Raw genomic sequence first — 13,341 nt, 5'->3', positions numbered from 1 at the left:
TTTAAATATTGGTATCGTCATTGTTTAAGTATCAGGACCTACCTACACTACACTTAGGGCTAAAACCTTAGGGCTTAGATGAGTAAACAACCACCTATAGAAAGCACAGGAAAATAATAAATTTAGATGCATATCCATATATTTACATATATTTTGAGGGACAAACATAAAACGATACCTACTTTAGAATTTTTATTCGAAATTCTAAAATATATAGATGTAAGAGATACGAGGAATTGCCATGATTTTTTTTTTGTAGAGGTAATAAATAGTATTAGAATACAACATAAGCTTACTTTGCGATATCATCTGATTCCCATGCAATAACATCTGACGAAACCGATTATTACAATAATTTATAGTTATGAGTGACTCCTCCTTTTCCCTGCGGGCAAAGCCATGGTACTAGTATAGTACCTATTATATTATCCCTGTTATGGTTCACAGAAAGTATATCTATAAAATCATCAAGTATGTAGGTATATGCCAAACAAGCGAGTTAGGAATTTAGGATATTGGTTTTACAATAAATACGGAACCTATAGATAGGATCTAAAAGGCCGAGGCTCAGAAAATTTAGTTAGTTTCAGTTTGCCGTGTGTAACAAGAACTGGTATAGCCCATGTGGATCGTTTGTTTCTTCAATAAGCCCAATATGTGTAGTTAAGGCGACCAAAGCTCAGCGAACTGTAATAACAACTAATCTTCATAGCTTCACTTACAGGATTGAAGCAAAGTTAGAGGATTCTGTTTATTAATTAATATGTATTAATGGTGGCTAATTCATAAATGGTCATACATATAGGTAATATACGGATCAGACCGTAAAACAATAGATATTAATATTTTGAGACATTTATAAAAAAATCACATTGAAATTTAAGTAACGCCAATTTTAATAGATACTTAATTCAAAAAATGTTTTCAAAAACACTGACTGAAGAATACTACTTATGCAATATTTTCCCATTTTGTTACTCGATATGAAATTTTTATTAGATTTCAACAGGTAGACGCTTGTTGCTAACGGCCAGGTAAGAAAAATATACCTAGATTTTTATTGAAAGTCATATTAGTACATAGTTCAAGCGTAAGATCGCTATTGGCAATAGCGAATTGACGCTCTCTTTCCTATAGTATGCTGCAAGCAAACTTCCTGCTGAACTGTTTTTTTATACTAATTGAACTAATAATATAAAAAAATGAAGACTAGACTAGACGTTCTAGACTCTGTATTTCTATTTTATCAAGCTCTCTACAGAACCAGAAGAATATTATAGGTATATTTGTACGAAAAGTTCCTTCGTCCCACTCATTCATCGCATGAATACAAAAAAGTATACCTAAGGAGCTGGCTCAATATACTAAATTTATAAAGGAAGACGTTGAATTTCAATTTCTTTAAGATAAACGCAAATGAATGCTGCGAATCACATGAGCTCGTTACTTTATGAATAAAATGTAATTGAGACTCCTCCGCCGACACTTCGTAATATTACATTTCTCCTAGTGAACGCCACAAACGCACATAAATAAGTTTCTTTCGGTTCCTTTCATAACTTTCAATTTATTTTATAAGAATCTTGGAGGAAATAGTGTTTCCTGTGGGTCCAATAATTCTGATTCCTCTTTAAAATTATATGTTTTATTCAAAAGAAAGGCTCAATCGCTTTGAAAAAGTCGAACTTTAAGAACATTGTCATAAGCTTTTATCGGGAGCGCTTCCACCATTGCGCTCCCTGAAAAGGCTTGTGTTGATTTTCAATCGGACAGTTTTCACATTTTTTAATATTTAAACAATTTGTCTATTTGAACAATTGATGTTATGCGACTAATCATTTATTAGCAATCTCTTGTACAATCTATAAATGGTTCAAATAAGATTGTGCCTCCCTTCAATGCAATTTTTACATTTGTTTAATTCTTATTCTTCTCAAGTTCTTATTAAAAAATAAAATCTAGAAAGAGACAATCAGTAAACTATCTAAGAACCTTAGCGTATTTTATATAGGTACTCCAATATTCTCAAATGAAATATATCGAACACTGCGCTGCAAAACATGAAAAGCATAATTGAGAGGTTCTATAAGTATCAGTAAGCCTATTATCAAGGCCCTCAGCAAGCCATTAAAGTTTCTAACTCATTTCTGCTATGGACTATGGACATAATGTTACTTGGTATATATCTGACACGATACCCTTAAATATCGTTGTGCATTACACTTAATATATAGAACACATCATTAGAAACATCCTTTTATAGTACGCAAATACCATACCAAATACAAAAAAATCAAAGAATAATTATTATTAGTGCTTTTTGGTAAATTTTTAACTGTTTTATAATTTTTCTCGTGGGTATATGTTGCTGTTTCAACATGTGTTGCTATAGTCAAGATAGTATACATTGCAACGTAAAATAGAGTCACAATATATTTTGGCGACGAAGCGTATTTCGGGTACGCCCCATAACTAAGGCCCGGCAGACGCATAGTGTCCGCAAAGAAAAATGTGGGACGGGGATCCAGAATTAAGCGGGTCGACGATCCCTCGGGCGCCGTCTGCACCCCTTCACAAATCTTGCACCACTTAACACCATCCATGATAACAGCATAATATATTTTCACCATATCACACAATGTAGATATCTCCCCGCAAGGAAACAGTAATAGCCGCAATAAACGGAACCGTATCATAAATTAATGGCATGGATTAATGTTGTTTTTCAACAAACAAGCTATTTAAAGTATATTTAAAGCGTCAAATATCGAAATATGTTATTATCGTTATTATAATTTTATTATAAAGCGGACCATAAATCTGTCTCGAAGGCATTCTTGAAGCTAGCAAAGGCTATTATTCACACTGGCAGGCACCCGAGGTGTATGACAAATGATGAAGAGTGCAACGGTCGCGAGAAGACGGCAAAGCCGAAATAGACGGATACATATTACCTTCGCCGAAAAATCTTATTTAGAAAAGTATAACAACAAGGTAAGAAAGTTGTATAATCATTGCCTACACCATTTCACGTAACTGAAGTATTCATAATAAAAAAGGCAGCCAGTTTTTATAGGCCAACAATTCCACAGTTCCCCCATTCCACAGATAAGCGCAATGTAAATACATAATTATAAATTTAAAGTATTTATCTACAAAGCTTTTCAACTTGTCCATTATATCAAAATTGAAAGGTAAACTTTGTCGGCTGTCAAAGGGATCATTACATAAAAGTGTTAAAGAGATTATAGACGCTTTCCCACAAACAAGCCAGGAAAGTAAGTGACGGCTCTGCAATTAACAGCTCCTGGCTTAATCGGATCGGCAACGGTTATTTCTTACAGTACCTACATTTTTTGTAACACTTTGGTAGTCTTAGATTTAGACCTCACAATTTAAAAGAATACTTTTTATGTTTAGAAATCTATTATCAAAATAACCATGTCCATTTTAACTTTCTTAGCAATATACAGAATACTACACCGTATCTAAAATTTGAAATGCACAGTCGAAGTAAATTAAAATAATTTATTTTCGTAGCATACACGCATATAGTAATTTTAAATGTATTTGTTTGTATTACACTCTACAAGTGCAACCGTGTAACTGATACTTTGATAAAACATATATTATTTTTAAGTAAAAATTCTGCACGGCTATAGGCAATAGTATACTTTCTAATGTTTAATTAATTTAATATATTACGCACACGTAGTTGTTTAATTATTATTGCATCTATTGGTCACGCACAACCCATTACCAATGCTACACATTTTGTTTCCTTTTCGTTAAGCGTTTAGTTTTTGTTAATATTACAGCATTTCCTGTTATTATATAACATAGTTTTCTTGGAAATGTAAGTTATAGATATGAATTAAAATGATGATTTATAGATACCTAGCGCCGATGAAAATGCTAAAATTATAGGTTCTAAAAAAATCAACAATAAAACTAATTTAAAAGTGCTAATAATAATTAATAATAATTAATTATAAATTGAAACACGACGTCATGATAGTAGCCAAATGGAAAATAATTTAGTCATAAACTAAAAGTACATTTCTATCTCCATTTCTTGCTTCTGCGTTTGAAAACTGAAATCTATTTCGCAATGAAAATATACTTAAATCTACCGAGTCTATTGATTAATTCGTCAATTCGGGAATTAGGACGCCAGACAGGCACAGATACCTAAACATATTCTATAATAGGTCTATATGCTTCGTTTGCATCAGAGGTAAAATAAATGACTGAATGTTGTAACAAGACATTTATTTTTGAAGGGGCCGATGGTCCAGCAGCCATATTGTCTGCAAGAAATAGTCAGAATAATTGAAATTCTGCTACAGTAACTCGAATCGGATTCCGTAGACGATTATAATCCTGTCTCGCTTATATTTCCATCCCTTTGAGAAATCTATTAGATGTTAAATCTCCCACGACTTCATTACGAACCGAAACGCCGCACGAGGCATGTGCGTTCGCATTTACATTCATTTATACGTTACATAAATGTGAACAAGACGGTTTTCCTTTATTAGGCTACTAGCTTCCGCCCGCGACTCCGTCCGCGCGGAAAAATTAAGATTTATTTTTTTTCTACGTATTTTTCCGGGATAAAAAGTATCCTATTTTATGCCCAGGATAATAAGGTATAATTATACCAAGTTTCATCGAAATCGAACCGTTAGTTTTCACGTGATGCCTTCACATACAGACAGACAGACAGACAGACAGACAGACAGACAGACAGACAAAAATTTTTTTTATCACATATTTGGGTTTGGTATCGATCCAGTAACACCCCCTACTATTTATTTTTTCAATATTTTCAATGTACAGAATTGACCCTTCTACAGATTTATTATATGTATAGATTAAGCCGCTTAAATGGTTTCGTAAGAAACGAAGGTATCGTGCCTGTAGAAATCCATTCTCGTATATTTTCATTCTTCAGGATTATATGAAAATATAAACATATTTTTTTCATAAATATATTTGTCCATTTCAGATATCTTATTATCAAATTCAATGAGGATTATATTGTCAACAACGAGATTATTTTGAAGTTATTGAAAAAGTCTTGAAACGTAACAAATGGGTAGATGTATTACCTGCCCTTTTCTTTATAACATGAAACCCTTGTCTATCACTGAAATAAGCCATAAAATGTAAGAAATTCTATTTGATGCAAAGGTATTTGTGGATAAATGAATACCCTTACTCCATTATTATCAAAACACGGCTTTGCCACGATCTTATCTCCTTTGAATCCTTCAACAATTATTTAACGCAATCAAACTTCCAACAAACTTTTAATTACATTGTTGGAAATCAATTGACGCCTGACCTAAATCTGCATTTGAATAAGGAGGCACTGTGTTCCGAGCTGAACTGGGGAATCGCATCGCGATCTTAATATTCCCAATCTCGTTATTGGATTGCAAACAGAAATGCAGTCAATGGTTGGTTGACAAACTCGCCCATTCGCTATCTACCTGGATAACATCAGCTATTCAATTTGTTAATGTGACCGGGAGGCAAATAAAGTACACGGCGCCGTTACGAAATTGAGTAAAAGTGAAATGATATGACGTTAGATTAAAATTACGGATATACAAATAATTTTAAATGAAAACTAAACTAATATATTGCGTGTTAGCTATATAAGTTATATTTTTTAATTATGTCATTTAACCATTAACGCACAACTCAAAATTTATAAAGAGTGCGTCTATAAATGTAATCTTCTTATAATATATAAAAATGAATCGCAAAATGTGTTGGTAAGCGCATAACTCGAGAACGGCTGAACCGATTTCGATAATTCTTTTTTTATTATATTCCTTGAAGTACGAGGATGGTAGAAAACGTAACTATATACCACGGGCGAAGCCGGGGCGGACCGCTAGTGGTATTATAATTCACTAGCGAGCGTGATTTAGATCATGGAGGGGTATATACATATATATCTGATAATTATCTTAATATATATAAATCTCGTGTCACAATGTTTGTCCTCAATGGACTCCTAAACCACTTAACCGATTATAATAAAATTCGCACACCATGTGCAGTTCGATCCAACTTGAGAGATAGGATAGGTTTTATCCCGGAAATTCCTCGGGAACGGGAACTATGTGGGTTTTTCTTTAAAACGCGGGCGAAGCCGCGGGCGGAAAGCTAGTCTGTACATAAAACATACAAGTATGTATTATAAATCCCGCATTCTCATATTTTTATGCTTGATAGTTAGACGTCTAAGTAAGGTTTAAGTTACAAACTAAAGCAATTGAGTTATTAACTATGAGTTTCAACTATTAGTTTTACATAATCTTGACCACGTGTAAACTTAATAATAAAGGGTCTTAACAGAAGCAAATTGAATATTCTCTACCATGGCTCTATCATAGGTTCGCTGCGGTTATAAAGCTTTAAATTAAACGGAATAGTACCTACCGGGAAATAATTTACACAGTGAAGTCACTTGTTTATTTCGAAAAACCTTACGGTTTTTTTTTTATCTATCAGAACCTGAAACTATTACTATCACCTCCCTTTTTGGTGTTTCTTTTCTTTTCAATAAAATACTGCATTCACTGATATGATGATATGAAGAACAACAAGTGGGAAGTATAAATAGTTTTTACGTTGAATTGTAAATTCTTCAAAACTAAAATAGAGTCCTCTTTTTTGTCCTTCAATCAATAAAAACTTTACGTAAGGGATTTGACACAATCTAAGATAGCCAATAATGCATTCTAAGCTCAATTTATCTTATCCGGCTCATAAAACTTTCCGAGACAAGATACGAGGGATCAACTTCGCCCAAGTATTTCTAAGATGCCTTTGGATGTGACTGCGATTCATTTTTATGATTGTATCAAAACAAAAATGATTAGTCAATCTTTTCATATTAAAAACAAATGTTGTTAAAACAATCTATAACAATTATATATCTAGTTGTATTAGGTTTGGTTGGATAAATGGAGATTCCTATTTCTCCTTTCTAATGTCTTAACCTGGAAAGTTAATTAAAACAATTATAACCGATTGTAATAACATAGCTCGAAGCTATTATGTTAATCAACCCTGGTAGCAATTGTAATAAGATTTTCGATTTTGTAGGATTTATATTCAGACCACCCTTTTAAGAACAGGCAATCCACATTCTGAGAAAAAATGTTATTGCTGTGAGAAATATTTAATAGCATAAAAGACCATTCAGGGATTGGAGTTAAAAATGTGTCTAAATATTACGAACGTTTCCAACGCGCCATCTCAAGTATGCGTTCTAAGCAAAATAAAATGCGCGAAATACTTGGCATTTCATTTTAAACCAGCTCGTTAACCTTATTACGGAGTGTGAGTCTTCCTTTTCACCGAATGTAAATAAGTATACCGAACTAACAACATCGCGTCACCAACTGTAATAAACTGTGTTCATTGCAGTTAGCTTACACAAACCGAAACGTTTTGTGTAAAGCCTGGTATTAAATGCTTCATTATATCCAATATTATTCGTCCTTTATTTATGTAATTGATATACCTATTAAATAATTTGAACTTATAATAATTTCGCAAACAATAAATATCTAAATAAGCCTCTACACAAATAATCTTAAGTACAAAAATTTAAATATAAATACATATTCATTTTAAAACTTATAATAAACGGGAAAGTTTTTGGGAACACCTGCGAATTGCACCCCTTCATTAAATTTTCTAAGGCTTTATAATTATGCTAATGTCTTGAGACAATTTAAGCAACTCCTTTAGCTATGTAAAGAGAAAAACAAACATAAAATATTATTTTTAACATCTTATTCAATTTATCAGAATATGTAGATAGAATTACTTATTTTATCTAAGTTTCATTTATTTATAATTTTGTGGTAATGAAGGAATTGCATGTTAGATGATTAATCGCCTTAAATTAAACGTCTACGTGAAAAGCAAACGTCTTCAAGGATAGCAATTATTTTTCTTGCGCGCTATTATGAAAAATAATGTACTTCAAAACTGAAATATACATTTTATGAATACGGTACGGAGAATATTTCAAATCATCATAAATTATTGTCCTTAACTAATCAAGAACGAAACTGAAAACAAATACATAATAGTATCACAGATAATTATAGTCCTATAGATAATATTATCCATCATAATACCCAAAGTAATCGGTCATCGTTAACGTTATGACCATTCGTCGTAGTTAGAGACAAACTTATCCCTGGAACCTAGAATAAGTTACAATAGTTGGTACAACTAACCATCACAATATGCATGGATATAATTTGTAGCGTAAAATAATTATATTTAGTTCTAATTAATATTAAGATTAATATAAAATTATCAATTTAAATAAGACTTGTTAATGTACTTCTGTTTGTATAATTTTAGGCTATCGATGTCTTTTTAATTTGAATTAAGTACTGTTTGGCTATGATATTATACATATTTCAATTTTCAACATTATTAAAAATATTGATGGAGCTTCAAAACAAACTTCTATATATAACCGAAATGAAACAAAATAAATTATGAAATGAAAAAGTATGATGGATGTAGGTATGTACTTTAATTTAATTTAATTGAAAATCACGATACAAATAAATGTCGAGGGGTGACACAGGCTGTCTCGGCAAGCGTGATAAACAATCGTGAAACATTTCTCTAGTCGCCCGACTTCACTAATTAATTTCTTGATATGTTTATATATATATATATATATATATATATATATATTTAATTTATCGGCGTGCATGTATAAATGTTTCTGTTATTATTTCGTTAAATTATCGTATTTTACTTTCCTATAAAAAATATCAAAAATATTTCATGTAAAGTTTGTGAATATTTATTGAACAAATTTGGAAAGTATAATATATTTGATTACAGCCGTAGTAGTAATTAGTAGGTATACAAAGACAATATATTTTATGTAACAAGGTATTTATTAATAAATACAATGAAATCAACATACATATAAACAATATCTAATCTGAAAACACTATCATGCTTTTTTAGATAAAGATATAATAAATGGTAAAAAGTATGTTTAAAACTTCAGGAATTGTAAGCTGCGAATCAGCGAACCATGTTAGTTGAAGCTTTAAAATGTTTTAAAGTAGCTATGAAAAGATCTTTCTACGGTGTATCACGCGTCGACGCAATAAATGCCATGAATTTCATAACAGAAATTGCTCCATTGGGAAACCATTTAAAATCAATAGCGCGTAACAACCTTAAGAAAACTAACTAGGTCATAACTAGGCCTATCCAATTTAAATAGTATTGAAAAATGAAATATATTTATTTTACTCTCCTTTAGGTTAACATATACTGGGTCATTTGACCCACCAGCTGACCTATCTAGAACGATATATAAGAGCATAAAATAATAAGATTCAGCACTATGACGTCACTTGTAAGCTGTCCATCTGAGTGCAGATGAGAATTCGAAAGTTCAGGTAGAGATTTTTTCCCCTTGTCTCCATGATTTTTGTACGGCGTTGCGGAATAATGGATTAAAAGCAGTATAGAACATACTATTTCTACAGAGATGCCGTACAAAAATGGTGATCCACATGAAGTCGGAATGTATTTTTATTTTTCGACAATTGCCGGGCTAAATTTGGTCATTTGATTATGTCGGTCTGATCTGGATATAATTTTATTGGTAATTTACTAATTTCTAGATGGAAATTTTATAGGCGTATGTATACTATACATAATTATTCAACATTAATTCATCGAGTACAATTCCATATATGTAACATGGAACCCCAAATTCACAACAATGCTGGAGGAGTGTAAAGCGGCTTATCTTATTGAAGCAGTCTTCAGTAGGTTGTTCTGAAGAGAAATGCGGCGTCGAAACGTACGTGGTACGGAGTATTATGTCTACAACGTTTAGTCGTTACATTAATATAATATAATATATATTATATTATATGTTTAATGTATATAGTATAATATAATATATATTATATTATATACATTCAATTTAACGATTTCCTGATGTGACATAATACTCCGTACCACGTACGTTTCGACGTCAAATATATTTTAATTTTACGTTTCACTCGCGTGTTGCCTGAATGAAAAGAAAGTATAATAAAATGTACTCAGTACAAAATTTCATGAAGATTTGATCAGCTCAATATGCGAGAAACCATAGAGTCAAAGACCAATCAATTCATTCGTTGTTTCTGACTACAGCGTTTTTAAAAAATAATCTCCGGTTGCAATATCTGCATGGAATTAATTATCTACATATTTGCTTTCGTTGCAATGTTTGTAATTTCTAAATACCCTAGTGTTAATGTCCAAGTTACAAAAGATAAAAATTAATTACTTTATCTTAAAAATTTTGTCATTTAATACCATATATTCATACATTCCCTTATCCATGAAAAATAGTTTAGTGACTTTTCGCCCTTAGTGATAGCAAAATTGATTTTCCGTTTTTCATACGGACTACGGCGTTCATAGTCACTTGATTTTTAAAATGTTCATCAAATTATCTGATTGCTGGTCTCCTGTTTGCGTAATAAATTGGACTGACTAACGAGATCCCTTTTAACCTCCTAAGGACCAAGCTAAAAAAATCCTATTCTGCATTACCACCCATTGTTCTCACCTGAGTACATAAAAATACAACAGACCTGCCACCCAATGGTATTTTTTTGTTTTTTTTTATTGTTAGAGTTAAAATTTACTTATGGGATTTTTTATCTGTGTAAAATATAGCTTATAGAATACATTTCTGAAAAAAAAACTCGATTTATTTTGTTCCCATGTGATCACATCAGACCTAAGTGAATCCAAAAATTTTTTTATTAAAATTAGGTTTTACTTGTAGATTTTTTTATTTACTTATGTTATAACATATGAGATCATACAATAACCTCTAAAAAGTATACAAAAGAATTAGAAACAGTTTTTCTTAAATTCTTAATGTGTAAGTTTACTACATATTAGGTAATAAAATATCTAAACTATCTGAACATATGTTAAAAAAAGAAATAAAAACATTGGAAGTACAATATTAGGAACTTGAAATATCAATAGCTAACTAAAAATCGATTTGGAAACAAATGGTGGGTCTCCTAAGTCTTCATCACTAGGAATAAAATCTCCGTCAGTCGGCTAGGAAATCGATGATATTATCGTCACGAATAACTGAAAAAATAAGGAAGATAACTGTTTATTTTGATTGCAATAGTAATTCCTGTTGACAGTTTAAATAAATTATAATCATAAAACAGGACAATTATACTCAAAATTACTGTAAAACAACAAAATAAATTATTAACTAATTAAATGTTTTATAGTCATTGACTACCAATGTCTTCAACTGAGTACAAAAAAAATGAAAATAATGTTGTAAGTAACGACCAATGTTCTCACATGATCACATAAAAATTATCCGTGAATTTAAAAAATACAATATGAATTGTTTCGTTAAATTTAATTAAAATACGTTCCTGTACTGTTTTTACTATTTATTTTTCAATGCCAAATGAAAATCAAGTGAGAGATTAATATGATAATTAACGATTTAACTTACCTCTGTTACGTTGACCAGCCATTTTAAAAACTTTAACTAAAGTATTTTAAAATTCTGTGATTGGATAACCCATTTACCTACCAAACCTAATAGTTCAATTCAGCCAATCGCGTTACACAGTGATCATAGGCAGAAAAGCGCGGTATTTTTTAAGATATTTCGAATTTTCGATTTTGTCATCGGATGAGGACGGTGGTTGGTAATTTAGTTAAAACTTATTGGTGCTTTGGGTTGTAATGGTGATGGTGTTTATGTACTTATATGAGGCCATTGGTCCTTAGGAGGTTAAAACAATGAGTTTTTTTAATCTGTTTCTATCTTCTCATCCTTTATGTTCCTATTTTAATGGAGTTATGTCATAGAGTCTAACTTTTACACTACTAATCCTATTAGATGGATATGGATCGGATATTACGGAAAATGAACAAAATTTATTGTTATAAAAATTATGTTCGACATACCGCCAGACGAATACAAAGAATTTGTAAGGTAGAAACCTTACGTTAAGAATAATGTTTTACTTTTTACTGAAACTCAAACTGCCTTTTGTAATTTACACTAACAGTAAAATAATGTGAAAATAATACATAGAGAACAATTCCTTATTCAGATCATTCATAGATAAATGCAGTGCAGCAGTTTGTGCGTGGTAGTAGAGAAATGAAATAAAACTCACGAGCAATATTGTTATTTCTTTTAAATATCAATAACTATTTAATTTTTCAGATAAAATATTTACCTTCATAGATTATTCAACGAAAATGCATTCAGGTGTTATCAGTTAATTTAAACAGTTCAATTACGAAACAATTCGTGCAATTTAATTTTCAAACATACTGTAGTTTCCATTAAAATGTGAATATGTACTTACGAATGCACGATGAGTACATTTCTACGTTCTGTTTGACCTTAATTGAATCTCGACGGCACAGTGCGTTAGTGGACATGTATTGAAAAATATGAATAGAATTCATTCAACTATGTTACCCGGGGAATAACTAATCGATCATGATTAATGAAAAGTTTACAATAACTTCACTCTTTACATAGCCATTCAAGAGAAAAAATATGCTAATAAATTCTTTTACGATTAGAAAGCACATACTCAGATATTTACTTAGTCACATGGACCATATTATAATTTACTAAGCTGTGCTCCGCGCTTTTACCCGCAGTGCTCCGCTGCTGTTGGTATTAGCGTGATGATATATAGCTTATAGCCTTCCTCGATAAATGGGCTATCTAACACCGAAAGAATTTTACAAATCGGACCAGTAGTTCCCGAGATTAGCGCGTTCAAACAAACAAACAAACCTTCAGCCGGAACAGGGATGATCGGCTAGTCTTGATTATTGTTAGAGTAGGTACGAATTATCTCAAAAAGTTACCGCTATTGTATAGACTGGTAAAGCTAGTTATCTTTTATTGCAACAAGTTTAGCTTCTATCACTTGTATGAATGAAAAAGTAGCAAAGTTCTTTTATGCGATATGGATTTGGCAACACTCCAACCGCAATAATTTAAATTTACGATGCACTCGAAAGAATTGTTCATATGCTATAGCTATATAGATAGCTAAGGTATAATTATTTACAATCCTACTTCCTACAAATATTATAAATGCGAAAGTTGGTTTCATTTGTGTATGTGTGTTTGTTACTCTTTCACGCAAGTACTACTGAACCGATTACAATGAAATTTAGCGCACATATAGAGGGTAATTTGGATTAACATATAGGTTTTATCCCGGAAATCTCACGGGA

The sequence above is a fragment of the Colias eurytheme genome, chromosome 2 (assembly GCF_061535395.1).
Source record: "Colias eurytheme isolate Ceu_HAF_F1 chromosome 2, ilColEury1 Martin Lab GWU primary, whole genome shotgun sequence".
NCBI lineage: Eukaryota > Metazoa > Arthropoda > Insecta > Lepidoptera > Pieridae > Colias > Colias eurytheme.
This window is presented reverse-complemented; position numbering follows the sequence as displayed.